The sequence below is a fragment of the Callospermophilus lateralis genome, chromosome 15 (genome assembly GCF_048772815.1).
Source record: "Callospermophilus lateralis isolate mCalLat2 chromosome 15, mCalLat2.hap1, whole genome shotgun sequence".
Taxonomy (NCBI): domain Eukaryota; kingdom Metazoa; phylum Chordata; class Mammalia; order Rodentia; family Sciuridae; genus Callospermophilus; species Callospermophilus lateralis.
Window position 1 is genome coordinate 48,798,888 of NC_135319.1, and position 25,801 is coordinate 48,824,688.

A 25,801-nucleotide genomic window follows, 5' to 3' on the forward strand; every position below is an offset into this window, starting at 1 on the left:
GAGGTAACAGGAGCGTCTGCACCATGGACCCACCAGGCCAAGCCCACTCTCTCTCACAAAGCAGACAAGAAGGAGGGGTAGGTGTCCAGTGGCTTCTCAGGATGGAGGAAACATCTATCAAAGTCCCATGAGTCCCGCGCAAGGCAGGATGTCTTCAGTTAGCATTGGAGTTGGGATACCCCTCACCTCCCCACCACAGACCTGGCCACCAAACTACTCCACAGTCCTAAAGATGCTGTGGGATTGTGACTCTGTGCTGGATGAGGCAGTGAAGATCCTGTATGTGCCTCTTCCAGTGGATCCATGGAAGGTTGTAGTAGAATCCAGGAGGTCCTTCAAGCTTAGTGCTTTACACTTCACACAGAATGGACAGGCTAGGCACAATGCCACATACCTGTAATCCCACTGACTTGGGAGGCTGAGGCAGGAGGATCAAAAGTTGGAGGCCAGTCTCTACAATTAAACCAGACTCTCAGCAACTTAGGGAGACCCTGTCTCAAAATTAGAAAATAAAAAGGGCTGGGGTGTAGCCCATTCTTAAAATGCCCCTGGTTTCCATCCCCAATACAAAAAAAAAAAAAAAATGGAGCAACCACCAATACCATCTCCCAGATATCACCATTCCCATTCTTTAGACAAAGAAATGAAGGCCAGGGGAGGCTATGCAAGACAATGTGGTCGGGTTGAAAAACATGCAGGCCTTGGCCTCTTACCCTGACCTTGAACAAAGTTATTTAATATCTTGTTACCATATCACTTGCAAATGGAGTCACGCAGCCAGAATTGGCAGAGTCACAATATGATGACCCAGAATACACCATTAGCACATTTGGTAGATTCAAAGAATCTCAGGACTGGGAGAGCCCTTGGCAATCACAGGTCTGATTTCTCTCTCGTTCTTTGGCAAGGAAACTGAGACCCAAAGTGTCTCTAGCTCAGGGACCCAGAACAAGGTTCTGGAAGGCTAGGACCAGAGCCCAGGGTTCTTCCTATTCCATCAACCAATCTGTCCTCTAGTTTTGACTTGAAAATCGTCCTTTTTAAAAATGCACAAACCATTAAGAAAAAAGTTTTCTGCAGTACTTGTACTGGGTTGCAAGGAGGTCTCCATTCCCACCCCAAAATCTAGACCCTTTCTGCAGGTGCAGGCTATATAGGCCCTCTGTGATGACTTTGAACAGGGAAGCAAGTGAGTCAAGTGCTACTCTCACCGGATAAGGCTGCAGCGAGCAGCTCAGAGGACTGGAATTAGAAATTCTAATTATTAGAACTCTCAAAATGCACCAAAGGACAATTTATAATTAGCGTATGTCAAAAGGCCATCCTCAAAGGCAACACATTCTAAGTCAGAAAGGGACTGGGGAGCTGGGCCATTTAGTTTCCCTCTCTTCCCATGGCCCTGAGTCCAATCCATCTCCCACCTCTCTGAGCCCCACGCACTCCTGGCAACTGGCCTCTCTCCGGCTGCTTGCCCTGCGCTGGCCCAGCATGCACCCCAGGTCCTCCTTTCCTTGCCACCAAAGCAGGGCCACTGTTCTAGACATCCTTGGGCACAAGAATTCAGCTTCTCAGAATTCATGGGGCTCTAAACCCAGGTAGGAGGCAGGTCAGAGGCTTCGGGCTCCTGCTGTCACGGGCGCAATTAAGGGTTTAATGACAAGGCTCTGTGTGGGGAGGAAAAATGTCTCCAGCAGACGGATGAAGTCATTAGCTGCTGCTCAGGTGTGTGTGCCCAGGGCCACCTCACAGCCAGAACCCTGCTCTTGTAGTTAAAGCTCTAGGCACAGTCCCAGTGGGAGACAGGAAGGAAGGAAGGAGGGGTCCCTCCTGATTCTTTCTTTCTTGAATGAATGAATCTTCTGCTGACCATAAATATTTTCTTGAGTCCTTCCTGTGTGTTAGAGTACACAAGATCACGGAGAAGTAGTCAAAGAAATAGAAATAAGATGTGGCCCTGAGCTCCAGGAACTCAAGGTACACATGATAAAACACAGTGGCGGCACGATGCATGCCCATGAGGTAGCATATTGCCATCCAGTGAGCCAGTGGAGATTGGGGGCAGAGAGTTAAAAGAGGACCTGTATTTTTCCACACCCACTGTCTTACACTTGTGGCACCCAGCTCCTTAGACCAATATGCCTACAGTAGAGAAAGGCAACTTCTCAGGCCTTCCTGTGTCTGTGCTTGCCAAGGAACCTTCTAGATGGTGACTTCTTTCCCACATGGTATTGTCCAAACTGGAACAAATCCATCTATGCTAAGAATGGCAAGAAGGTTTCACTTGATAGTAGCTGCTTGGAGCACTGTGTTGAGGAGGACTGGGGAATTATATCTTGACTTTGCCAGAATGAGTGTCCTAATGAATGAGAGATGTCCGTCCTGACTAAGGAGTGGAGTGACAATTCGTGACCTGGTTGGAAGACACTCCCATCCACCCACACTCCTGCCTGTAGACTCTTAGACTTGTATCCCCCTCATCATTCAAGAGAGCTGAGTGTGAATCCCCTATACCGATTCCTTCTGTATAGGTTCTTTTTTAAGATCTTTGAGCCAGCAAAAGCCAAAGACATAGCCCCAGTAAGAAAATGCTACTTGTAGGAAATTATTTGGCCCCCGTTGAAATGTGCTAGGTGGTCTCAATCATGTTTTTTATGACCTGAGAACAATACTGCTTAAATTCAGGCACCATTATTTAAGGTCTATGAACCTGGGCACTGCCATAAAAAAAAAAAAAAAATCACCCCAGTAAATATCCTGGAGGCACCAGACACCCTCTGACCTTTAATTCTATAGTACTTTTGAAGTCTTGCATTTTCTGCCTCTACCAGTTCTCAGAACAATGTGTTCTCCAAGCTTATTATGGACTTAACGTAGCAAGAATCCCTCCTATTTTTCCAAGATTTACTGTGCTTGAATTTTAACAGGGACCTCTCACTTGGCAAGTGAGAATTCAGTGAAGAGACTCTCCTTCCTTGATCATTATGCTCACAGTTTTATAAAACTCTTTTCATGTCTGTGCTAATTGCAGTAGAGCAGGGTGGCAGTCAACCTTGAACCCATAGAAAAGAAGAGCCAAGCAGATGAACACTGATCCTGACTGAGGGGACAGGAACAGACGGTGTCGAAGCCCATCCACATTTCATCTGTGTCCCAGGAAAGCTGCAAACTAACAGCCTGAGTGAGTCATAGGAAGAGCAGATCCTTGTATGATCGTACATCTGCAGTTAGAAACACAGACAGCGGGTAGCAGGGAAATCACCTCTTGAACGCAGATGTGGAAATTGAAGTCCAGAAGGAAGCACCTGCCCGCAGTCCTGCCACAAGCCAGTGACAATTAACACAATAAGTGCAGCACAAGCTGTGCATGTTAAGGTCTACGTGTCCTTTTTGTTATTTCAGATGGCTTCATCCTAGAATAAGTCTTCTTCACATACCACTCTCAAGACTGAACTGCACATCTATCAACTGGGCACGGTGGTGCATGCCTGTGATCCCAGTGACTCAGGAGGCTGAGGCAAGAAGATGATGAGTTCAAAGCCAGCCCCAGCAACACAGAGAAGCTCTAATCAACTTAGTGAGACTCTGTCTCTAAATAAAATATTTAAAAATGCTGGAGATGTGACTCAATGTTTAAGCACCTCTGGGTTCAATCCCTGGTACCCTCCCCACAAAAAAAGTAAAAAAAAAAAAAAACTGAATATCTATAAGCACTTTCCCTATCAGAACTAAACACATACTTTCTTGCTCATTGCAGATACGCAAAGTTTTCCATGAACAAATGAGTTGATGTATATAACTCTGCAGAAAGATATACCATACAATGCCATTTATAATAGAAAAAAAAAGGAGAAAAATCAAAGAAAGAAAAGGGGTGAGCATACATGTGATACTAGTCATTTTAAAACATGTTTTTAGGATTCTGATGACATGTGGAAATGCCAATCATATGGTGTTTAGGAAGAAAGTAGAACAATAAATTGCATACCCTCTAGGATCGCGGCATAATCAAGACAAACGTACAGCAATATCATTGGGAGAAAATAAAGCAAAACATGAATAATAGTGGATGTTTCTGCTGTGATTATGGGAGGTTTTATTTCTGCAGCTTTGCGTTCTGCTCTTTGCAAATAGTTTACAGTGTGCCCACAGGACTTGAGTGAGTAGTGTGGTGGTAGGAAGAAACAGAAAAGAATGTGCAGATATTATTTATCCTTGTTGGGACTTGGAAAGAGGCAGAGATCATTGATCTCTCTTCACATAGAGAATCCAATCAAACAGAGGCAGAGATGCTCACCAAAGAGGCAGGCATTAGCTCTTAGGGCCTAGGGCCTGCTTGGTGCTAGGAACACAGGAGATGGAGATGAAACTCACTCAAACCACAGTGAGAGGGAGTGGGGATGCGGGGGGGGGGGGTGTCCAGTCCTCCTCTTCTCAGCCTCTACCTGAACCTTATCCAAAAAATGGAGCAAGGTGATGTGAGACTCAGCCACCCTCTGGCTCTGCAGCCAATAACAATAAACTATCACAGATAGGCTTTTCTCTGCACTGGGCAATGGATGGGGTCCTTCCTACACATCATCCCCTGCATCCTCACCCCATCTCTGAGCTAGGCATTGCTGTGCCCATTTGAGAAATGTGGAGACAAAGACTCAGAAAGGTAAAGCCAGGTGCTGGATCCAGAAGGTTGTTCTCTGGCCTCTGGGCTCCAGCCGGTCTTTCTTCCCCTTGGCTCTCTGCCACTGAGAAAATCCACTGTGCCTCCTCCCATTGAGAAGATGCCATCTATGACATTTCCTGAATTATTCCCCACGGGTCTTGTCTTTCAGGCTAGGACAAGATGTTTAACCTTTCACGTGCACCTGTCTCTCTTGCTACCCTCAACTGAACTATGGGCTCCTTAGACAGAAGAGGGGATCTTCACCTACAGGGGGTCCTACCTTCCCTACAGAGTCACCTAGGGATTTCTTCAATACTCGATATGTCAGGTCTCTGGAAATACTCGCTCACTGGTTATACCATCAAGTAGGTTAAAGAAAATGGTCCTGTGGGCACCCTGACCTGAACCAAGACAGAACCCGGATGTACCTCTCTGGGGCCGCTGACCTCACCAACTAGGACACCAATGCATGTCATCTGTGGTGTTGGCATTTGTCCCCTGCATGACTGAGATGCTGGCCAATAAATTACAAGGCACCCATACACCAGGGTGTGTCCCTCAGACCTGGGCTGGCTATAGGCCAGAGACAGGGAAGGGCTGGCCCTGTTGCCTCCCTCCCGACTGGCTGTGAGGATCCAGTTGCTGTTTCTGATCCGCAGTTGGGTCTGGCATGGTGACCCAGGGATTTCCGGCAAATCCCAGTCATACAACTGTGGTCTGAACCATCCACGTGGCAGACCTAAACGGCAACCTAGAGGGTTCTTCCGGCTAAGCCACAGGAAGCCAAGAGGGCTCCCCTTTACTAGACTATAAAAGCATCAGAGGAGGAAAGGAAGCTGACCCCTCCCCTGAGCAGGCCAGGGGTGCAAACACTAGCCCAAGGGAGCAATTTTACCTACGAGATTGTCCCTTGGGTCTCAGCTGGCCCAGAAGGTGCTATGCACATGGAGATGGGACCACAGGTCCCCTCTCTGAATTCTTTTGAAGCCACAGGAACTGCTACAGGCTTCTCTGAAGTGCTAAAGCACAGTGAGGCCCACATGGGTTTGCCTCCCACCACAGCCCACCCCAGCGACCCTGGCAGACCACACAGCTCGGCTCCCTGAACCTGTGCTCTCCATGAGGAGCTCATGAGCACACAAACAGGCCCACACGCACACACATGCACACACACAGCACATACATGCCATTTCTCCATGAAAGCATATTTTTCTTAAGGACAAGGACCAATAGCTTATATTTCCTTCTTCTAGCCAAAGAATGAACCCAGTGACCTTGAACTAATGAATAAATGAACAAGTGAACTTACTAATGGACAGGTCAGTTGAAAACTCCAAGAACTGTAGGCAGCCCTATCTACACAAGTTCATCATTACCCAAAATCATGCCTTTTCCAGTCCAAGGAGCTCAACTCAACCATGGTACTTTAGAAATAAAGTAGTAATTGTATTAAAAATATCTTCCAACATACTAGGTGTCAGGTACAAAGCATTGGATATATTTCTGATTCACTCATCTTACAGGTGAGGTGGCATTTTTATTATTCCCATCTTAAGGCAAGAAAAGTAAGGGTCAGAGAGTTATCCAAGGTTGGGAATTCTAGAATTGGGATCTGCTGAAGGTGCTGTGAACTCTAATGGGCTGTTAGTCTCAGATCTGTCCTTCACTACAACCAAGGAGAAGTGAAACCACCCACACAGACACACACAGACTCAGAGATAAAATGTGCACCAGATGGCTCTTTGGAACTCAAAACTAGATTCCTGGTAGACAAGTAACTGCCCTGAGTTGCCTTTCGCTAAAGTGCTGGGTAGACAATTCCCATCCTTCAATTTTATTTAATCAAAGCAAAGAATTCATAAGACTCTGCAAGTATTCATTCATCAGGCAGGATTAAATATTTGATAACCCTGCAGTTTAATTTTTTATGGCTCAAGTGAGTGGAGGGACCAACTCCCAGGGAGGCCACCACTGACCCTGGCACAGAACAGCAGCTGGCAGAGGAAGCACAGCACCACAGGGCTCCGCACCCCCAGTCATCTGCCCTCGGCAGGGGAAGATGCACCTGTAGCCTCCCAAGGCTAAAGGACAGATGCCATGTCCTAAGTTCCAAAGAGAATCCAGAAAAAGCAAAGAGAGGCTGTGAGGACAGGAGGCTGAGGAACCCCAACAACCCCAGCCCTGGCCTAGGAAGGGGCAGCCTTCTCTTTCTGCCTCCTTCCTGGTGCTGGTGACACAGCCTCAAGACAAGGCCATCGGACCCACATGTCAACTACAGCACCAGGGGGCCAGTGGAGACCTCTCCCACCAGGCAGTGTCTTTCTGTGACACACCTCCCAGCCACCAGGGTCTTCCTTACAGATCAAGTATCCCTCATGACTAGTGGGGATGGTGAAGAGCCCTTCCCAGCACCAACCATGTTCCTCAGAGCTCACATTAGCTTCCAAATGGAATTCCAGCCATTTTTGTCCCCCCAAAACACAAATGTCATGCAGCATGCCTTCCACCCCGAACTGCCTGCCCCACCACACCCCTGAGCCTCCGTCTCTCACCTCTTCATTCCAATGGAGAGTTCTGCTTTGTTTTTTTTTTTAATTAATTTTTTTAGTTGTAGATGGGCATGATACCTTTATTTTATTTATTTACTTATGTGCTGCTGAGGATCAAACCTGGTACCTCACACATGTGTGGCAAGTAAGTGCTCTACCACTGAGCTACACTCCCCGGTCTGCTTTATTTTCTTTGTAATTGCCTACACCCCTACCAGAAATCTCACTGCCCTGATCCTTCTCCTCTCCACCAATCCCTTCAACTCTTCCAGCAGAAAGATGCCTCAGCAGTTTGCCCAAAAAAGCAGAGACATGCCCCGGTAGAGTCCCACTCATTTTTCCTGCTGTCTCTATTCATCAGCAGCCTCCCGAGGAGGTGACAGGGCAGTGACATAAAAGCTCAGCTCATCCCTGCGTGGCTCATAGAGGCAGCATGGCACCCCTCCTTCCAGAGAAGAGGTGTGGGACGGAGCAGGGTGCAGGGCTCTCTTCCCCACCTCCCCACCCTCTCTCAGCCTTGCAGGAACCCCACCGGGCCCTCGGGACTGGCCTGGCCAGACAGCAACCTTTCAGCAACCCATGCTGGCAGGTTCCAGGCCTTGGAGGTGCCCATGTGGTCATTGGATCCTGCCATGGAAAGCGTGGGGGTGTGCGGGGCAGGGAGAGAGAGCTGTTTGCCCATTTTCCTCACTTGAGAATCTGGTGAAATTATGAGCAGAGTTTATCTGCGCACTGGGACAATTCATGTTGAAAAGCAGCGCCCAGACACTGACGGAGAGGAGGCAATTTATTTGACGTCTTGGCAACACCACCCAAGCAATTATCCCGACAACAAAAATCCACGATGACCAGTCACCACCACCCTGTCCTCATCCAGGAAACCAGCTGGGGTTTTCATGACTTTGCAGGTGACATTTTAATAAGGATCAACCTTGACCACAGGGGAAGTCGGCTGAGGCCAGGATCTGGCCTGGGAGGATCAGGGCGGGGGGAGGAGAAATGCCAAGGAAAGAAAGTGATTCATGGGGCCAGAAAGCTCTTGGCGTCCCTGCCTGCTGTCCGGCCTCGTGGGCTTTCTGCTTGGCTTTCCTCTCCTCTCTCTTTCGCTGTTTGGGCAGAGGGAAAGTATTTTCTAGAGAGGACAAAGTAGGAGTCACCTCAGTAAATAACTCTCTAGAAATTTCTCCTATTTGGTCTTTTTTTTTTCAAAGCACTTTGGGTATGTCATCTCGTTTGTTCTCCACGTGTTCTAGGCAAAAAGACCAATGTTTCCAAGGTCCCAGAGGCAGTGGCAAAAGAAGAGAGAAATCAGATGTTTCGGTGCCTCCTTCTTACCAAAGTCACCACCACCCATCATAATGCAGTTAATGACAAAAATAAAAGCTGAGGCCGGCACTGAGCACCCACCATGCGCTCTGCACACACTAAACACTTTTCACCAATTATGTCCTATGTAGGGACTCTTACTGAGGTTCAGAAGAAGTGTGTGATGACCTACTCCATCAAATGGGGAAATCAAGCCTCAGGGCCATTGTAACTACCCCAGGCTCCAGAAGCCAGGAGGGGCAGAGGCAGGACTGAAGCTTCCTGCTCTGGCCACATATCCACCTCTGTGGTTTTCAACCGTGCCCATGCATCAGAACCTCATGGGAGAACGGTTCAGGCAAGGGGGCCCACTGCAGACTGTGACTGGGTAGGTCCGAGGAGAGTCACTGCCAAGAATCTGTGCTGCTGACAGATTCCATCACCAGAGGACACTCGTGCAGCTTCGAGAATGTAAACTCTGCCCTATGTAAACTGTGCCTTTCACCCACCCACCCAAGCGAACATCTGGTATTGAGGAGATGAAACAAGATGTGCAAACTGGATGCAGGAAGCACCCTCCTGGTACCCTCCCTTAAATGGGGCACACACCATCCGTGACATTTGAACACCAGTGAGAGCAGCTACACATTGTCCCAGGGTTGTGCTGAGAAATTTTACACTAAAACTCACTCTCTTTGTCTGAATGTGATTCTAACATCCATCCTCCCGCAGAGGATTATCTCATTATCATTAACAGCTTTGGAAACATGGGGAGCTCTTCCGAGGAAGAAGCCCCCATAGGCACACACCCCATGGTGTCATATGTCAATCATGTGTCATAGTTGCCAATAGTATGTCCATCATCAAATGTACACAGAAATAAGTATTTGAAAGGATGACAGGAAATCCAAATATTTTAACATTTTCTTCCTATGGTCCAAAAGATACATTTGAACATCCCACTCTGGAGACCCAGCGGTCTAGAATCCAGTGTTCCCATCCCTAAAATTGGACACAGAACGTGCCAATTGAGCCGTCCCCTGCAGGCCAACAGACTGTGCCTGAGGAATTGCTGGGCTCTGGAGTTCAGAAAAAGACATTTCCTTTTTAGCTACTGACTCCTAGAGGGCACATGCTGTCCCTCTGAGAGTCACCCAGGAAGTGCCCAGTCCAGCACCCTGCAAGTTTACAGACAAAGCTTCTTGATTGTATGGGGTCATTCCTCCAAAACAGGATGAGGAACATTGAGAAATCCAGAAAGACAGCAGCTGCCTATAAAAGCTTGTGATTTAAAGGTGGAAGGCAAGAGCTGGGGGCCTTTCTTCTAGAAACGGTGGGAGGACAGCACACTGGGTCAGGAGGCAGAGTGGGGCCTGGGCTCAGCCTCCACCAATACTCACAGAAGAGACTTGGACCACACTAGGATCCCCAGACATCAGCATCCTTGTGTGTCAAATAAAGAACAGAGTGACCAACTATCCTGGCTTGTCCAGGACTCGGGTAGGGGGGTCTCCCCGGAAGCCAGACTTTAATGCTAAAACTAGACGGTGTTAGGCAAACCAGGAGAGTTGGTCAGCCTAGGTGTGGCCCAGGTACCTGCCCAGCTCTGAGTGAGTCTGAGTGTTTATCACCCCGATTCTGATCTCCGCTGTAAGGTGCCCCGGAAGAGCGAGAGGGAGCCTGAGGTCAGACACTGCTCTCAAAGGTACTGCAATAGAACAAGATACGGATAACAATAACAACTGAGTAAGTTTTATGTCACTATCAGTAACAGAAGAGGGCACAGTACAGAATATAGTAGGCTGGATGGATGCTTTTCAAGGGAGTCTGGATGGAGGAGGAGGCAGACGGTGTGCAGGGATCAAAGGCTTCCTTTCCTTCACCTCACCTGCCTGTCCCACCTCCAGAACCCCAGCAGTGAAGTCAGGAGCTGTCTTCTGCTGGGACCCAAACCCTTGGACTACCCTTTTACTTTCAGAGTGACCTTGAGACAGCGACTCACCAGGCTTGGTATTCTTTTCTTTAAAATGGGGCCAATTCTATCTTACCTCCTGGGTTGCTGTAGTCACTAAATGAGGTATTGCCCCAGAAGGCTTGGCAACTGTGTGCGAGAGCGCCTGTTTCATAAATGTTGTTTGTTCTTAACCTCTCTTGACCCTTTTCAATGTGTTCATGAACCTGAGGTGTTTCCAAAGAACAGTGGTCTGAGTGCAACAAGCTCTCTGTGAGCATGAGCTGTTCCAAATATTTTTGTTATTAATGATGGGTAGAACAAGCTCAGCTCAGCTCCTTTCTGTCACTCCTGAAGCCAGAAGGAAGAGAGCAAGGGTATGGGGGGGAAGTCAAGGGAAGCCAGCCCTGGCCCCAAGCCAAGCCCCAGGGTTCCTCCCAGCCTGTTAGTAATGGGGAGCATATTGCCCCTGGCAGTCAAGTCAGGAGGGGTTCCCTCCCTCCTCTCCCCAACCCCAGGCCTCCTTCCCCTGCTTCAAGGGTGTGTCCCCTGAAGGCTTGATAAGTCTCTGGCTAAGCAGTAGCTCAGGACCACTTAAGGCTCTTGAAAATGAGCTTTCTGAGAGCAAGGCAGGTTTCAAGAATCCCTGTAGGTAAAATGTCAGCAGCATTCCCCAAAAACTCAGGTAGCAAGTCGATGGAAGGGACTGGGAGGTGCCCTCTGCTTAACCTGGTCTCTATCCAAGACAACACTAGAACTAAGTGTATGTAATAGAATTCAACTCTTGCTCACTTCACATAGCTGGGCCTGAAATTCCAACATTAAGCATTCACTTTTTTGACACTAACATCTTTTCTTTGTATAGTGTGTGTGTGTGTGTGTGTGTGTGTGTGTGTGTGTGTGTGTTTCGAGTCATTTCAGCCTTTGCCTTTAGGGATTTCAAGTCACCGGAGGAAACAAGCCATACCAAAGTATAATACAGCAGAGAAAGAAAGATACTATTCACACCAGCCTCCAAAGAACTGTGCCCAATCGTCCCTTCTCCGACACTCCTTCAACAATACTAACAGAAGCAACTGAATTAAGTGGCAATTGTCTTAGATGTGCAGTTCCCTTGCTGTACAGTGAGTTCCTTGAGGTCACTGTTATCATTTTGTCCCCAAACCAGAGTACATGGGACACAGCAAGTATTCTGTGATCATTTTCTAAAATTTGTCAATAAATGAACATTTTAAACAATTTTTTAAAGATAGAGAGCGAGAAAGAAAGAATTTTTTTAATATTTATTTTTCAGTTCTCGGCGGACACAACATCCTTGTTTGTATGTGGTGCTGAGGATCGAACCCGGGCCTCATGCATGCCAGGCGAGTGCGCTACCAATTGAGCCACATCCCCAGCCCCAAATGAACATTTTAATAAAAGAAAAATGAAAGCTCCAAATGTTTGGAAAAGTACAATAACTTAAGCGAGAGGTCCGCCCTCGACCAATAGCAGCACCTGGAAAATTTCTGGAAACATGACACCTTGGTCCCTAGCCAGTACCTACCAGCCAGGAGTCCTGAGTGCAGGGTGGTCCTCTGTGTGTGAGCAAGGCCTCCAAATGATGCTGATGTCCACTTGGGTTTGAGAACCAGTGACTTCAGCCTTTACTGTCAGAGACAATCTGTAATATGCTCAACTCTTCCCTGCAGCCACTCAATTATACCACCTTACTAAGCATCTATCTGACAAAGGACAGGTATAGCTAAACATTGGTCATCAAGTGACCTATAGATATCCACAAGATGGCAGGCAGCATGGTGATCCCCTAGGAAGTCATCCCAAACACCCTCAAAGCTATTCTGAGTCAACAGGAAGAAAGGCCACCAAGCTGAGGCTATGGCCAGCTGACTGTCCTTCAGGAGCAGGTGTAGATATGACCTCCCAGGAAGGAAGCTGTGGGGAGGGGGCATCCTGACCCCCGGAAGTAACCGCCTGGACCTTTGGTGGTGAGGTGGAGGGGAAGAGGCAGGGCAGATGACCTTAGCCTCTGACCCTGACCACTGACTAGGGAGCAAGCAGGGGGACAAAGGGGGACAGACAGGGCAAGCCTAAGGGAACAGCAGCTGGGAGGAGCCATCCCGGCTCAGAGGCAGCCCTGTGAATGCCCTGTCCTACCTGGCCATCTCCCCCTGGACCAGGCACAGCTTCCCAGCACAAGCCCCTAGGGCAGACCCAAGACAGGGACCATGTAGTAACAGTATCCCTGGCCTGGAAGGAGCTACAGCCCTGGTAGCTATGACCCTGGGAGCAAGCAGGAGCGAAGAGGACACCCTGCTCCTCATTTAGCAGCTAGGTACCCATGACTTACCCAATGCCAGTGTTCCAGGGACACAGGTCACCTGCTAACACTTCATTTACACAATTCTCCAGTTATGAAAAGAGATATCTCACCACCCTCTCAACTGACAGGCCCATGGACCCAGTGTAGATGACAAGCCCCTCCCCAGGCACCTGTGAGCCAGGGATGCCCACCCAACCCTGAGCCTCTGCCCTTCCCACCTCTCTCTCCAGCCAGAGGGACATGACCAACGCCAGCAGCTCCTACAGGGCCCAGGGCCCCAAGGTCTGCATGGTATCTTGGGGTAAGTGGATAAAGGTCACAGGGCTACCACATAAAGGACAGGTTTTGTGTTAGATGATTTTTTTGTGTTAGATGATACCAGGTGCATTCAAATTTCAGAATAAGCAGGAAGTAAATTTTTAGCGTAAGTATGTCCCAAATACTGCTTACAAGGTACTTCAACCCAAAACCTTACATTGTGCTTATCCAAACTTCAAATTTAAGTGGGACCCTATATTTTCATTTGATAAATCTACCAACCCTATTCCATCAGTGATCCAAGAATAGGAAAATCTGGGCTTCCCAAAGTAGAATTTAGGATCTAAAAAGACAAAAAGGTTTGAAAATGACACAGAGGGAGACATCACTTGCTGGGAGCCACAGCCAATTAATATGATGCATGGCATTTTTGATTGAAAGGTGATGCCAGCTAGTCATTGAGATGAAATGATTATGTTAAAAATTACATTCATATGGATACCGGACTCCTGCTGTTTACCTTGGCCTGCTGTGGGACTCCTGGAGAGTTCCCATTGGTTGGGAAAGTGCAGTAGGAGGGAATTCCGGGGGAGGATCTTGCGCTGGGGTTCCAGGAAGGAACCGGCAGAACACCACGTGGGTGGATCGGGAATCTTCCCGGGCACGAACGTGGTATTGGCGGTTTTTTCAAATAAAGTTTGTTCCTGTTTGAGTGGCTCGTGATCTTGCGCCCAGCCAGACTGCGGCAGTCACTCACGTGTTCATTTTCTTTGCACAATGACATGAAGGCACCCAGGCACATTAGGGGAAGACCTGCTCGAACATTCAACTTCACATCCTAGGTCCCTCCCAGAGGGGCTGCCTGACCCCTGTGAGTCCCCTCCCCCCGGGTGTCCCACTGTCATCTCAGCTATGGGCAGAGTTTCCCAGTCCCAGCACCACCGTTTGGTCCAGATAAATCTTCGTGACGTCAACTGTCCTCTGCATCATAGGAGCTGAGTGGCACCCATTGGTGGCACCTAAATGTCTCAAGGGGGACAAAAATCTTCCTTGGTACACTGAATTAATTGGCCATGTGTGCTAAAGTCTGTACATAGGTTTTTGAAAAACATTCCTCTTATATATGTAACCTCCATAATGAACCAACACAGGAGGTGACTCACCAAAGTTTGATTCCATGTCAACTTCAAAAGCTGTACCCCTCCCTCACCCACCTCACCCTCCCTCTTTCAGCATTCAGAGAGTGCTCTAGCCAGGTTGCAATAAAGTACCTCCAGATCTTTCAGGGCCTTACAGACAGCGGTTACCTGATAATATTTTTTAAATTTAATTAACTTCACCCTGGTTCAAGGAGATGATTTATTGCTTGTCCAGAAAACCCCGGTTCTGTTAGTTTAATATTAATATCCCTACTCTGCTGATAGACACATTGTAGGCAACCACACACTAGGACTAGGCTCTGTTCTTTGGATTGGATCCATGACATCATTCAACCCTCAGCAGCCCTAGGAGGTCAGTGCTCTCCCTACTCAAAGAGAGCAGTTAAATAACCTGGTTCAAAGAAGTTAAGCAATTTGCCTAAGGTCCCACTGTCTGCCTGACGCACATGCTCTTGCTACTACAGAAGCATTCCGTGGACCTAAAACTCCCACAGGGAATGGGGAGATTCCCTTCTCCCAGAACTTCCAACCTGAGTTAAAACTCAAAGGCTTTCCTCTCCAGAATTCTTGGCACCATATAAGGTCAGGAGACCAAGGTTCCAACCAGCGTTGGGGATGTATTTCTCAACAGAGGCCACATAGAACCTCAGCTCTTATGGGGCTGCCACATGCAGATACTCCTCAACTTATGATGAGTTCTGATTAAACCCATCATAAGTTGAACATATCAATAAGTCAAAAATGCATTTATTATACTTAACCTACCCTGAGGGCTTAGCCTAGTTCCATCTTAAGTGTGCTCTCAGAACACATAGTGGCCACAGTTGGGCAAAATCATCTAACACAAAACCTGTTTTATAATAAAGGCGTTGAGTATTTCATGCAATTTATTGAATACTGTAAGGAAAGTGAAAAACAGAACATTTGAGACGGGCGGGCCACACAGCTAACGTATGCAAATCACAACTGGGCCTGAAGAATGTTTGAAGCATTGAATGAAAATGAACTGCTAGATGCTGGGGGTGCTACAGGCACGGGGTCATTAACTTCTGACCAGAAGCTGCAGCCCACTGCCGCTGCCCAGCGCCCAGCATCTCGAGGGTGTGGGTCAACATATCACTAGACTAGGAAAAGATCTAGATTCAAAATTCAAAGTATGGTTTCTCCTGAACTCCAATCCCTCTCACACCAATCATAAAGCTGAAACATCACCCAGGGGGACTCTGATAAGCTGGGGACCAGCTGCACACAACGCACACTGACCTGTAAGTGTTCCTGGACTTTGATTTTTTACTTAAACCACTCTTTTTGCCTTCAGGGTCTATTGCAGAGTCGGGCCCACAGCAGGTACTCCACAAATGCCATTATATGAATATATGGATATTCCTCCATCTCAAAGGGGGACAGGTGTGCACCTCTTTGAGAGTTATCTGGGGGCACACCTGGCTCTCATCCTCAGGTTTGGTGGTCCTGCATCCCAAATTCCCCAAAGTGCTGAATCACGGTGGTTTGAAACTCTCTCTTAAGATTCCACCTTCCCTTTGGTGGTGGTAGTGAAAGAAGAACTGACTGGACTTGAGTGACCCTGTGGTCTGGTGGCCCAAAGCTCTAGCCCCAGAGACCTCTGAAGAATTCCCGGACCTTAGATCTGGAATCAGAGCCTGGAAAATCGTGTGCTCGCACCCTCTGTTACTAGGTCACCTTGAGTGGGGCTGCCACGCTGTTCCGTGGCCCAGTTTCCCCTTGGACAGTGCACTGAGTGAGATTCCCCCCACGGTGTGCTATTATTACCTGGCACACCAAGGAATGAGGCCACCGTCACAATGAGGGCACCCCGCCCTCCAAGATTCTTCAAAATTCTGCTCCTCGGGGCAGGACAACAGGGCAATGTAGGGCAGCAGCACCAAGTTGCTGAGGACCAGAGGACAGAAGAGGGCACCCTGGGGTGACTCGGTCATCACCACGCCAGGATACCCCGTAACAATAAAAGGAACCACAGGACAAAATGGAACAAAGTGTGAGCTTCACCATGGGGGAAACAGGTTTAAAAACCACATACACACACACGCACACACGCACACATGCACACCCCACACACCACCAGAGAGTCTAATTTTAGTAGCCACTCACCCCTGCAGAGCACTTTGCAAGCAGTTATTTTGAGAAATGCTATTAGCCACTGGGTTATTTTTAATGCCCCTTGTGTGATGGGCATTTGTGACACAAACAGCAGCTGAAAGGCAGTAAACCCATAGCCATGGATGTGTCCGGGGGCCAAGGGCTAGCCCCATGGGATATCCCAAGCCAGATTCAGATGGAGGGAATGGGTGACCATCTCATATGCTCATGCCCCACCACCACCTGGAACAGACTGCAGGACTGCAGGAATGAGAGACCTTCCAGGCCCATGACCATCTACCTGGTAATCCCAACCCACAGTGCCTGCCCATGACACAGAGGTCAAAACCCACACAGCCCATGAAGGTCCCTGGGAACCTGCCCCCAGCTCTGTTCTCAGAGAGGTGTTCTGCTCCTGACACACTAGCCTCCTGGCTCTCTGCTTTCCCAGCTCATCCCCTCTGCCCAAGTGACACCCTGGCCCTGCTTCCCACCTCTCGTAACCTAGCCACTGCTGAGCTCCTCGCTCAGTCCCTATGATAAAAGAGCAGCGAGGCTGCACCTGTTGACCAGTGTCCCGGTCCTCTAGTGCACCACAGGGCGACTTCAGAGAACAATAACGCAGTGCGTATTTCAAATAGCTGGAAGGGAGGATTCTGAATGCTCTCCCAACAAAGAAGATCAATGGCTAAGATGATAGTGATGCCTGTTACCCTATTTGACTGACGCAGACAATGTTTATACCTACAGAAACATCACTTTGTGCCCCATGAGTATGCAAAATTATTATGTGTCAATACAATAAAACAAAGTTTAAAAACAGAATAAAAGAACTGAACCAATGGAACCATCATTGGCATTCCGCAGACAGCAGCTTGTATTCTTGATCACCTGAGCATGTGTATTTTTATCAAAACTGCTGCCTGGTTCATCACTGGGTGCTTGGAATGTGTCAGGCATTGTTTGAAGCCCTTCTCAGAGCCCAGGGAATTCTCCCAAGGGCTCTCCTGGGTTCCTTCAGCATCCTGATTTTAAACATAGGGAAACTGAGGTATAGCAAGCAGTGTGAGGCCTCTTTGTAGGCTGCTCCCTAAGCAAGGCCAGCTAGCAAGGTGGTTAAAGGCACAGACTCAGGAGCAGGCTGCCTGGTCAAACTCCAGCTCCACACCCTGGAACCTCAGACAAGTCCTTATAACCAATCTGTGCCTCTGGCTGGCCCCGAGTAGATGAGTGCATACTTACAAAGCCTCTTTTGTGGGACCTGACACACAGCAGGCTCTGTGCCAGAGTCCTCTCTGATTGTGGAAGTGGAGGAGAGCTGCCCACATAGGTAAGCTAAGAAGGTCTGGGTACCTACAGGACATCGTGTGCTATGCTAGGGAAGTCTGCATGCATTATGTTCCTGATGCTCACAAGACCTTGGGAAAGTTTAAAAAGTAATCAAGCTTAGAGAAGCAAAACCATTCACCTAAGGTCAAAGCTACAAATGGAGATTCTAACCAGTAGCTGAATACAAGTCTAGGTTTAGGAACCCGAATCTCCTTCTACTGGACTTATCTGTCTGCAAACTCCTCATGGCTTCAGAGTCCTCACGGTTCCTGGCATGGGGCTGAGCTCTTTAAAAAGATTTGATGACCATCCTGGACTCTTGGCATGGCTGTCTAAATGCAGAGCTCCAGCTGCAAGTCAGGGGTCCCCAACCCCTCCCAGGACTGGTCCCCCGTCCCTTCTCCACCCTACACTGAGGCGAGTATTATACTTAGAAAGCAGAAGGAAGGCAGCAGAGCACTCGGAGTAGCCTCACTGAGGGCCAGGGCCTGGAGTTGGGATGGCACCAAGTTGCCCACAGGGACCCAAGGCCCAAAGGTCAGGAATCTGGTCCTGGCCAGCCAGGGCAGGCACCACCGTGTGCCGAGGGCGAAGTCCAGAATGCTAAGGTGTCAAGCGTGAGCTGGAGGCAAGACCGCAGGAGAAGGCGAGCAGGCTGAGCCATGCGTGCTAGTGAATTATGTGTGCAGTTCAATTTTCAGCACCAGGCAGATTTGTAAAGCTCATTGCCCTCCTAGAGTTGCCTATGAAAAGCCAAAAGTATAATGCCATGCCAATCAATCAACACAGGTGCACCAGGAGGGGAGCCTGCCCAACCCAGAGCTGGGAGCCAGGGGGCTGCAGGGAAGGGACTAGTCCCTGTCCCCAGCAGTTGGTGGTCTTATCTAGAGACAAAGACTGACACTTCTGGGAACTCCAAAGGAGACCATTAAATTATTTGTGGTGCCAATCAAGTTACTGCAATTCTCATGGACCTACTATGTGCAGAGAACTACCCCCCCCCCAAAAAAAGAAAAACATGCCACATCACCTTCGACTTTGAGAAGCATCCCACTAGCTAGACGGTGAACTCTCCAACGACGGGGTTCCAGTCTTACTGCCAGCCCCGCCTCAGCTCAGGGCTGGGCAGGTTAGGCGCTTAGGAAATAGGGTTGTGCAGGAGGCTGGCCCAGTGTGTGGCTGGGTCCAGCACACACATTCTGGGGCTGGAGAAGCCTTGCTCTCTACCAGATCCTGAAGGGGTTTCAGCATGGATTGGACAGTCAGGTACATGGGAAGGAAAGGGATGGAGTCCCTAGAGGCAGGCCATAAACTGTCAACCTCAACCCACTGGAGCTGCCCAGATTGTCTGCAGCTCAGAAAGCAGCTTCTGCCAGCAGTCTCCCACACGATCCTCTGACACCCGTGGAAGCAATTTTGAAAGAGTAGAAAAATGAGATCTGGGAAGCCTTGGTGCATTTATTTACTAGGGCTGCCGTAACAGTACCACACACTGGTGGCTGAAATAACTAACATTTAGTGTCACGTGGTTCTGGAGGCCAGAATCTGGAGGTCGGGGTGTGAGCAGGCTGTCTTTGGGGGCTGTGTGACAGAACCTGTTCCAGACTCCTCTCCTAGCTGGGAGTGTCTGCTGGCAATTTGGGGCATTCCTCGGCATAGCACCCCAACATCTGCTTTCATCTTCACGTGACATTTTCCCTAAGAGCAAGTCTGTCCCTATATCGAAATTTCCCCTTGTAGTAGGACAAGGTCATATTGGATTAGGGCCCACCCTAATGACCTCTTCTTAATCTACACATCTGCAACAATCCTATTTCCAAATAAGGTCACATTCACAGGATCCAAGGGCTAGGGCCTCATTGTCTTTTTTGGGGACATAATTCAACCTATAATACTTGAGTCCCTCAAAGGAAAAAGAGTTGAATAAAAAGCTGGAATTCTGTTACTAATATACTGGGGCATAATCCCAAAAGTAGGCTAGACATCTGAATGAACTTTCTAGTTCCCGTCCCTGCAGCTACCCCAGCCCAGGCTTCGTGCCCTGGTGCCAGAGTGGCTCTGTGATGACTGCTGGTGGCCACCCCTGACTCTACCTGTCTCCCTTCTGCTCCCCCAGCATCAGGCCACACCTTGGCGCTCACTATCAGGCCCCACCTCTGTAGGGCCACTGTGCTGTTCTGAAGCTTCAGGTGGGTGTCCACCTCCCATGGAAGGATGACCTGCTCCGTTGGAGCTTCTGCATCCTGAATGACCGACAAGAACATTAGCCAGCAAGCGCTCATGACCTCACAGCCCCTGCTTCCCTGTCTATGAAGGGAAAGAGACAAACACTCCATGTACCTATATCGGGAATGTGCCCCTGAGAAGCTACAGGGAAGCTCATGAGGAGCCCAAGTCAAGGCCACCACCAAGGCTGGTACACACACAGACTCCTCCGGCCACGCTGGGTCACCACCTTAGTGACTTGCTGTGCTCTGGCCCCAGCCCAAGGACAAAGGAGGAGAACCAGCCCCATCATGTGGGTGTGGAAGTGACTCCTCAGATCACAGACACACCTCTCCTTTCCCTGCGGAGGAAGCAGGAAAAGGCTGCCAGGATCTGGAATTCTCTCTGCCTGGGAGATGCGCGGGTACCCAGGCTGCCTGAGACCATCTGCCAAAGACTCTGGGCAAACATCAGTCTGATGAAGACACAGAGCCAGCCCCAAGAGCTCTGACCTCAGAAGGAGGTCACGGAGAAATCTCCCCCAGAGTCCCTGGAGCATGCTCACTGCCACTGTGCCAGCCGACCACATACCCAGACATCCCTCGTACCACCCTAGACTCCAGAGCCATCCCCTACCACCTCCCTGACAACAAGATGCCATCTGCCCATTCCCCTCCTATCAACACCCTCCTCACCAGGGGTAGGTTTCCAAGTCAAGACAGTACTCCATGGGAGTCATAAAGAACATTCCAGAAGGAGCACCCTTCAAGGAAGAGAAAAGAACCATCTCAGCATCTTGTCAGATCAGTGGACACCCAAAGCTAGAACCTGTTCATTGACTCCCTGGATTTCACAGGAGCATTGTGAGAGCGCTACGGACATTCCCATTTGATAGGTACAGAAGCTGAAGGTCACACAGGTCAAGTGAGCTTCGAGACTGAGGCCACCTCATAACAGACATGAGTACTTCAAACTCGACTTTTGTGAGTTCCATCCACTGTCTCTCCTCCTCGAGCTTCTTGTTCCCAGTCCTCAGCAGCCTCCTCACCCCCCAACCTCACTCCTCCTGTGTTTTTCCTCCTTGCTAAGATGTCACCATCCACCTGCTGGCCAGGGGAGCACAAGGACCAGCAGCATCTCAGAGAGCTTCTCCCTGGAGAGTTCATCTCTGACCCGTATGCATCCCCCGGGGGGTTCTGACCCTGCTCTCACTGAGGAAACCCTGCCATCTCGTCTTGAGTTTTCTGAAGCAGCCGGTGCTTTATCATCAACATTCATATATGAATAATTAAAGTCCAAAGGAGACTCCTTCTCAGCCTGGGAGCGAGGGCCATTCGTACAACACACCGATGCCTCTGGGCTGTCAGGGGCCTTAGTAGGAATGACTGTCCGTCCCCTGAACGTCAAGGATGGGGCTGTGCTTGGTGTCAGGCACAGAGGATCTGGAAGTGAGACACCAAGCCAATGCCCTGGAGGGCAAAGGAGCTCACACATGACTTCATTCCTGACCCTGCTGCTGTCACCTCCTGACAATGAACTGCTGCCACATTGTCACATCCACCCCTGAGATCCAGGACCCCAGATGATTTCTAAAACCTGAAGCCCCAGCCTAGGCCATGGGTTAAACTGGGAGAGACGGAAGAAGACACTCTGACCTCCTAAAGAGAACTGAGTGTAACCTGACTCGGATCATCAGGACCTGTGCTGTCACAGTGCCATAGCACCTGGGGCCACAAGGGCCCATCCAGCTCAGTCTCCAATCCAGGCGCCCCAATCTCTCCTACTTCCTATGTAAAGCAAGAAGAAAGGGGAACAGTGGAAGATGCTGCCAGGAGGTGAAGTTGGGACAAGGAGTGACTTGTCCCCTGACCCCCCACTCGTGAGCAAGGGCAGTGCAGCAACTGGGCTCCTGCAACTGGCTTCACAGCCGACTGTCCCCTTATGAGAACCATGGACACACCAGCACAGGCCTGCAATGCCTTCCTGCCCCGATTCCTGTGCACGTGGCCCAAGGAAAGCAGCAGGTCTGGAAACTGACAGCAGCCCAGGAAACAAGGAGCACAGCCTCCCAGGAGGAGCAAAAACAGTGATGTAGAAAGAGAGAAGGCAGGGAAGCCCCATGGTCAGGGCTGCTCCCTAAGAGGGCGCAGAATGGCTGGGAAACAAGGAAGAGGACCTTGAAGGACTCCACCTCAGAGCTGCCTTGGTCATCAGGCTACAAGAGAAGGCTAGCCCAGCGGAGACAGAGAAGCTGCAGGGCCCAGGATCCCCTGTCACGGTCATCAGCAGCCTCTCTGGGAAGCCCCAGCAATCACGTGGCAGGTACATCCAGAAGAAAACTGGCTGGGGGCAGGGGCTTGTCCCAGACATGGCAGGTGGCAGCCACAGGAAGGAGGACAAGTCCAAGCACAGTTTGTACCTGGCAAGGAGGCCAAGACAAACAGCCAGCCAGATGCAAACAGTTGGCACACAGCGCGGTGGCTTTACCAAGTGCACAGAAGTATCGGAGGGATTAAGTTCTCCTGCTGGAACTAGGGACGCCTCCAGCTCACTGGCCCAGCCCCACAGGTCTCTGGGTGGGGGAAGACCACTTCATCAACCAGGGCTCCGCAGGAAGGCCCAGGAGCTGCGCTCCATGGCAGTGAGGTGGACGGCAGAGGGACTCACGGGATCGGCCCTTCCGTCTGCAGGCTGACACTGACTACATTCATGGATGAGAGACTACAAAAGCCTGCGTCAGGCCTTAGCATTCTCAAAGGCAAAAGGCAGAGAACACAGCCCTCGAAGGAAAGACCTGAGAAAGAAGGACTGCTTAGAAAAGCTGCCCATGGCCAAGGGCATGGCTGTGAAACTGGCTGGACCCAATTCCTGGCCCTGCTTAGAGCCAGGATGAGGTCAAGCAGGGATCAAGCTCCACGTATGCGCGTCTCCAATGCACACAGGAGGACAACCAAAGTGCCTGGCTCTGAGGATTCTGGGAGACACACAGACAGAATGCTCAAGCACAGGGTGTAACCCATGGTTGGCACTCAGTACACAATTTGTGACCATTGGAGCATCAAGAAAGCTGCTTTGTCGGTAGTAAAAATAAAGCACACATCTCTAAAAGGAGACGTGCTATGAAGGACACATTTAGCAAACACTCCCCAAAGGAACAGGGAAAAGGTAGGAGCGGAACTCCTGGGAGAGCTAAGAAAGTTCAGTACACAAAATGACGCTCCATTCTACAGAGAGAAAGGACAGGCAGCCAACTCGGAATGAACGGACTTGAAAAAAGTAATGAAAATACAAAAAAGCTTTCCAAACATGAAGACAGTCAGTCATAGGTCTGAAGGTCAAAAGACCACTGATTACATGGTTTAAATCTCTTGATTTCCTGGTGACAAATTCTATGCATCTAAGCAGAAGATGTCAGGTGACCACGAAAGCAGAGAAAAATCAGGCGGGCTGACTTCTCCTTTGCAAAACCCACCAGCAGAGCCCCATCACCGGCATTCATATTAGAAGGCACAAAGTGCAATAGATCGGAATCAATTGGTCCAGAAGCTTCTACAGGCTCTGAGCTTTTCATACTTATGATTAAGACATTGATCAAAACAAAGAACTCAATAATCATGGAAGTCCATGGCAATGAACCCAAAAATCCATTAGGTTTAAATAATAATTGCAACTGTGATTATAAATCAAAATGAAAATTTTTTGATGTGAAGATAAAAATGTAAAGAACAATACACCCAATAATAATGCAGTGGAAGTGTAAAATGTCAGTCCACACAATAAAAGCATGAGTGTGGTATTCTAGGCATGGGGGAACAAAAAGAAAGAAAAATAGTCACCCTACATGGCAAGAGGCCCAGAGATGCCATTTCACCCTGCACCTCATGGGGCACAATATGACTGAGGAGTATTTTTAAGCTCGTGACACCCAACATAGGCAGAGCTAACATTCTCACTTACTGGATCAAAGGAGAAAATGAAGTTTAAATAGTTCATTATAGAAAGACAAAGGAGACTGCAAAGAAACACACACACGCGCACACACACACACACACACACACACACATCCAGAAAGCCCCTACACAGCAAAACCACAATCAGGCAACCTGGGATGGAGTTTGTGAACTAGAAGATCCAGAGTCAAAACCCACCTCCACTTTGGTAGTCCCTCAGTAATTGGTGGAGCATTGGTTCTTGGACCCCTGAGGATTTCAAAATCCACAGATGCTGAAGTTCCTGGTATAATCTGCTATAATATTGGCAGAGAACCTTCACACATCCCTATCTTCAAATTATCTCTAGTTAATTTATAATACCTACTACAATGTAAATGCTATGGAAATAGTTGTTTACTGGATTGTTTAGAGAATAGCAACAAAAAAGTTTCTATATATTCAATATAGATAAAAAATTTTCCTAATATTTTCAAAAAAAAAAGAGTGAAAAAATGGAAGAAAATCTGTCCAGCAAAAAATCAAGTGGCAGGAGACCCCAGACTGAAGGTATCAGTATCTGATCAAATGAAAGTCGAGGCAAAAGACAGAAAATCAGGCAATGCAGGAGCTTCCCCACTGAAAAATAGTAGGATCCAAAGTCCGTATCTGAAATTCAAGGACCATTATGCACAGAGCAAGCGTGAAAACACAGAACAGAACATTATCGGGAAGAAAAGGAGAGGAGTGAGGGGCAGAGGGGCAGAGGAGGGGTTCTCCAGCTGCTGTTGCTTCCTCATAAATCAGCTAACCTCACGAAGAGGTGACCATCAGGATGGTATGTGTGGGTAACTAAGCTAACTGGACAATTGACAAGAACGGGTAGGAGATCCCTAGCCTCCCCCTCGTTCCACAGGTGCAGAAACTGGGTCAGGAGGAGTGCGGAGAGGAAGAGGGGGGTCCCTGACCCACAGCATCAGTATCGCCTGGAAACTTTCTAGAAATGCCCCTCCCAGACCAACCAGGATCAGAAAGCCTGGGGGGGGGGGCGTGGCAGCCCCCCAGGGGGTTCAAAGCTGTAACACAGCAAAGCAGAGATTAAGTCCAGAGGATCCAGAGGGCCAGGGTCAAATTCTGCCCTGTTTTGTCATCACTGGGTGATTCCAAACAAGTTATTTAACCTCTCTGGGCCTCTGGTTCGTCATCCATAAATGCAGAAGAGTAGCACTTTCCTCTTGGTGCCCTGGGAGGCCCGGTGCCCAGTGGGAACATTCAGCCATGGATCACTCTGCCTCAGGAGTACAGGGCAGCTGGCAGCTACTCCCCTGCCTCCCAGCCCCACGAAGCCTCTTCTGCACCCAGTGATTTGCACCTGTGCCTGGGAGGACCTGCCACCCCCTGAGTGGTTGGAGGCCATCTCAGGGCTGGTTCCTCGACTGGCTGCTGCATAAGGCAGTGCCACAAGCCCCTCCCTGTTGCTCTTGAGCAGAAGCAGTGACTCACAGAGCCTGTCATCTCAGGGTCTCTTTCCCCCTCCCACCCTGCACTCCCTCTCTGCCTCCCAGCCTGGGAGTTTGCAGAGTGGAGAAGAGGCCCACCTGGCCCTGGCCCCTGAGGAGGAGAGAAGGTCAGTGTACAGGGGAGTCCCAGGCACAGGGGGATGCTGCCTGCAAGCCACTGCCACCAGCAGTGGGGAGGGAGAAGGGCAGGCAGAGGCCTCTGGCCACGCAGCAGATTCTCTGTGTCCCTAAGCAGACCAGGGTCAGGTATGTCCTAGTTAAATCAAAATGTCCTGTGGGGCAGGAGAAATTTTCCACTCATAAAGATGCAATTCAAATTCGAGATGTGTCAGGGAATTCTCCATTGCGTATCATCCTTGTTAGATCATGCACTCCGGCCTCTTAGAGCATAAGTGCCCACAACAGTCACCCAGGACGACCTCTTCATCTGACAGGCAATACCCGTGAAGCACAGGGAGGCACTGAGGCAGGCCCAAGGTCACACAGCAGAAGAATCT

At 49.2% G+C, this 25,801-nt stretch overlaps 1 protein-coding gene across 2 annotated transcripts in view; it reads right to left on the reverse strand.

The window, feature by feature from the left end:
* Nucleotides 1–25,801, reverse strand: part of Kcnma1 (potassium calcium-activated channel subfamily M alpha 1) — a 702,402-nt gene that overhangs the window by 558,292 nt on the left and 118,309 nt on the right. The window lies entirely within an intron of this gene.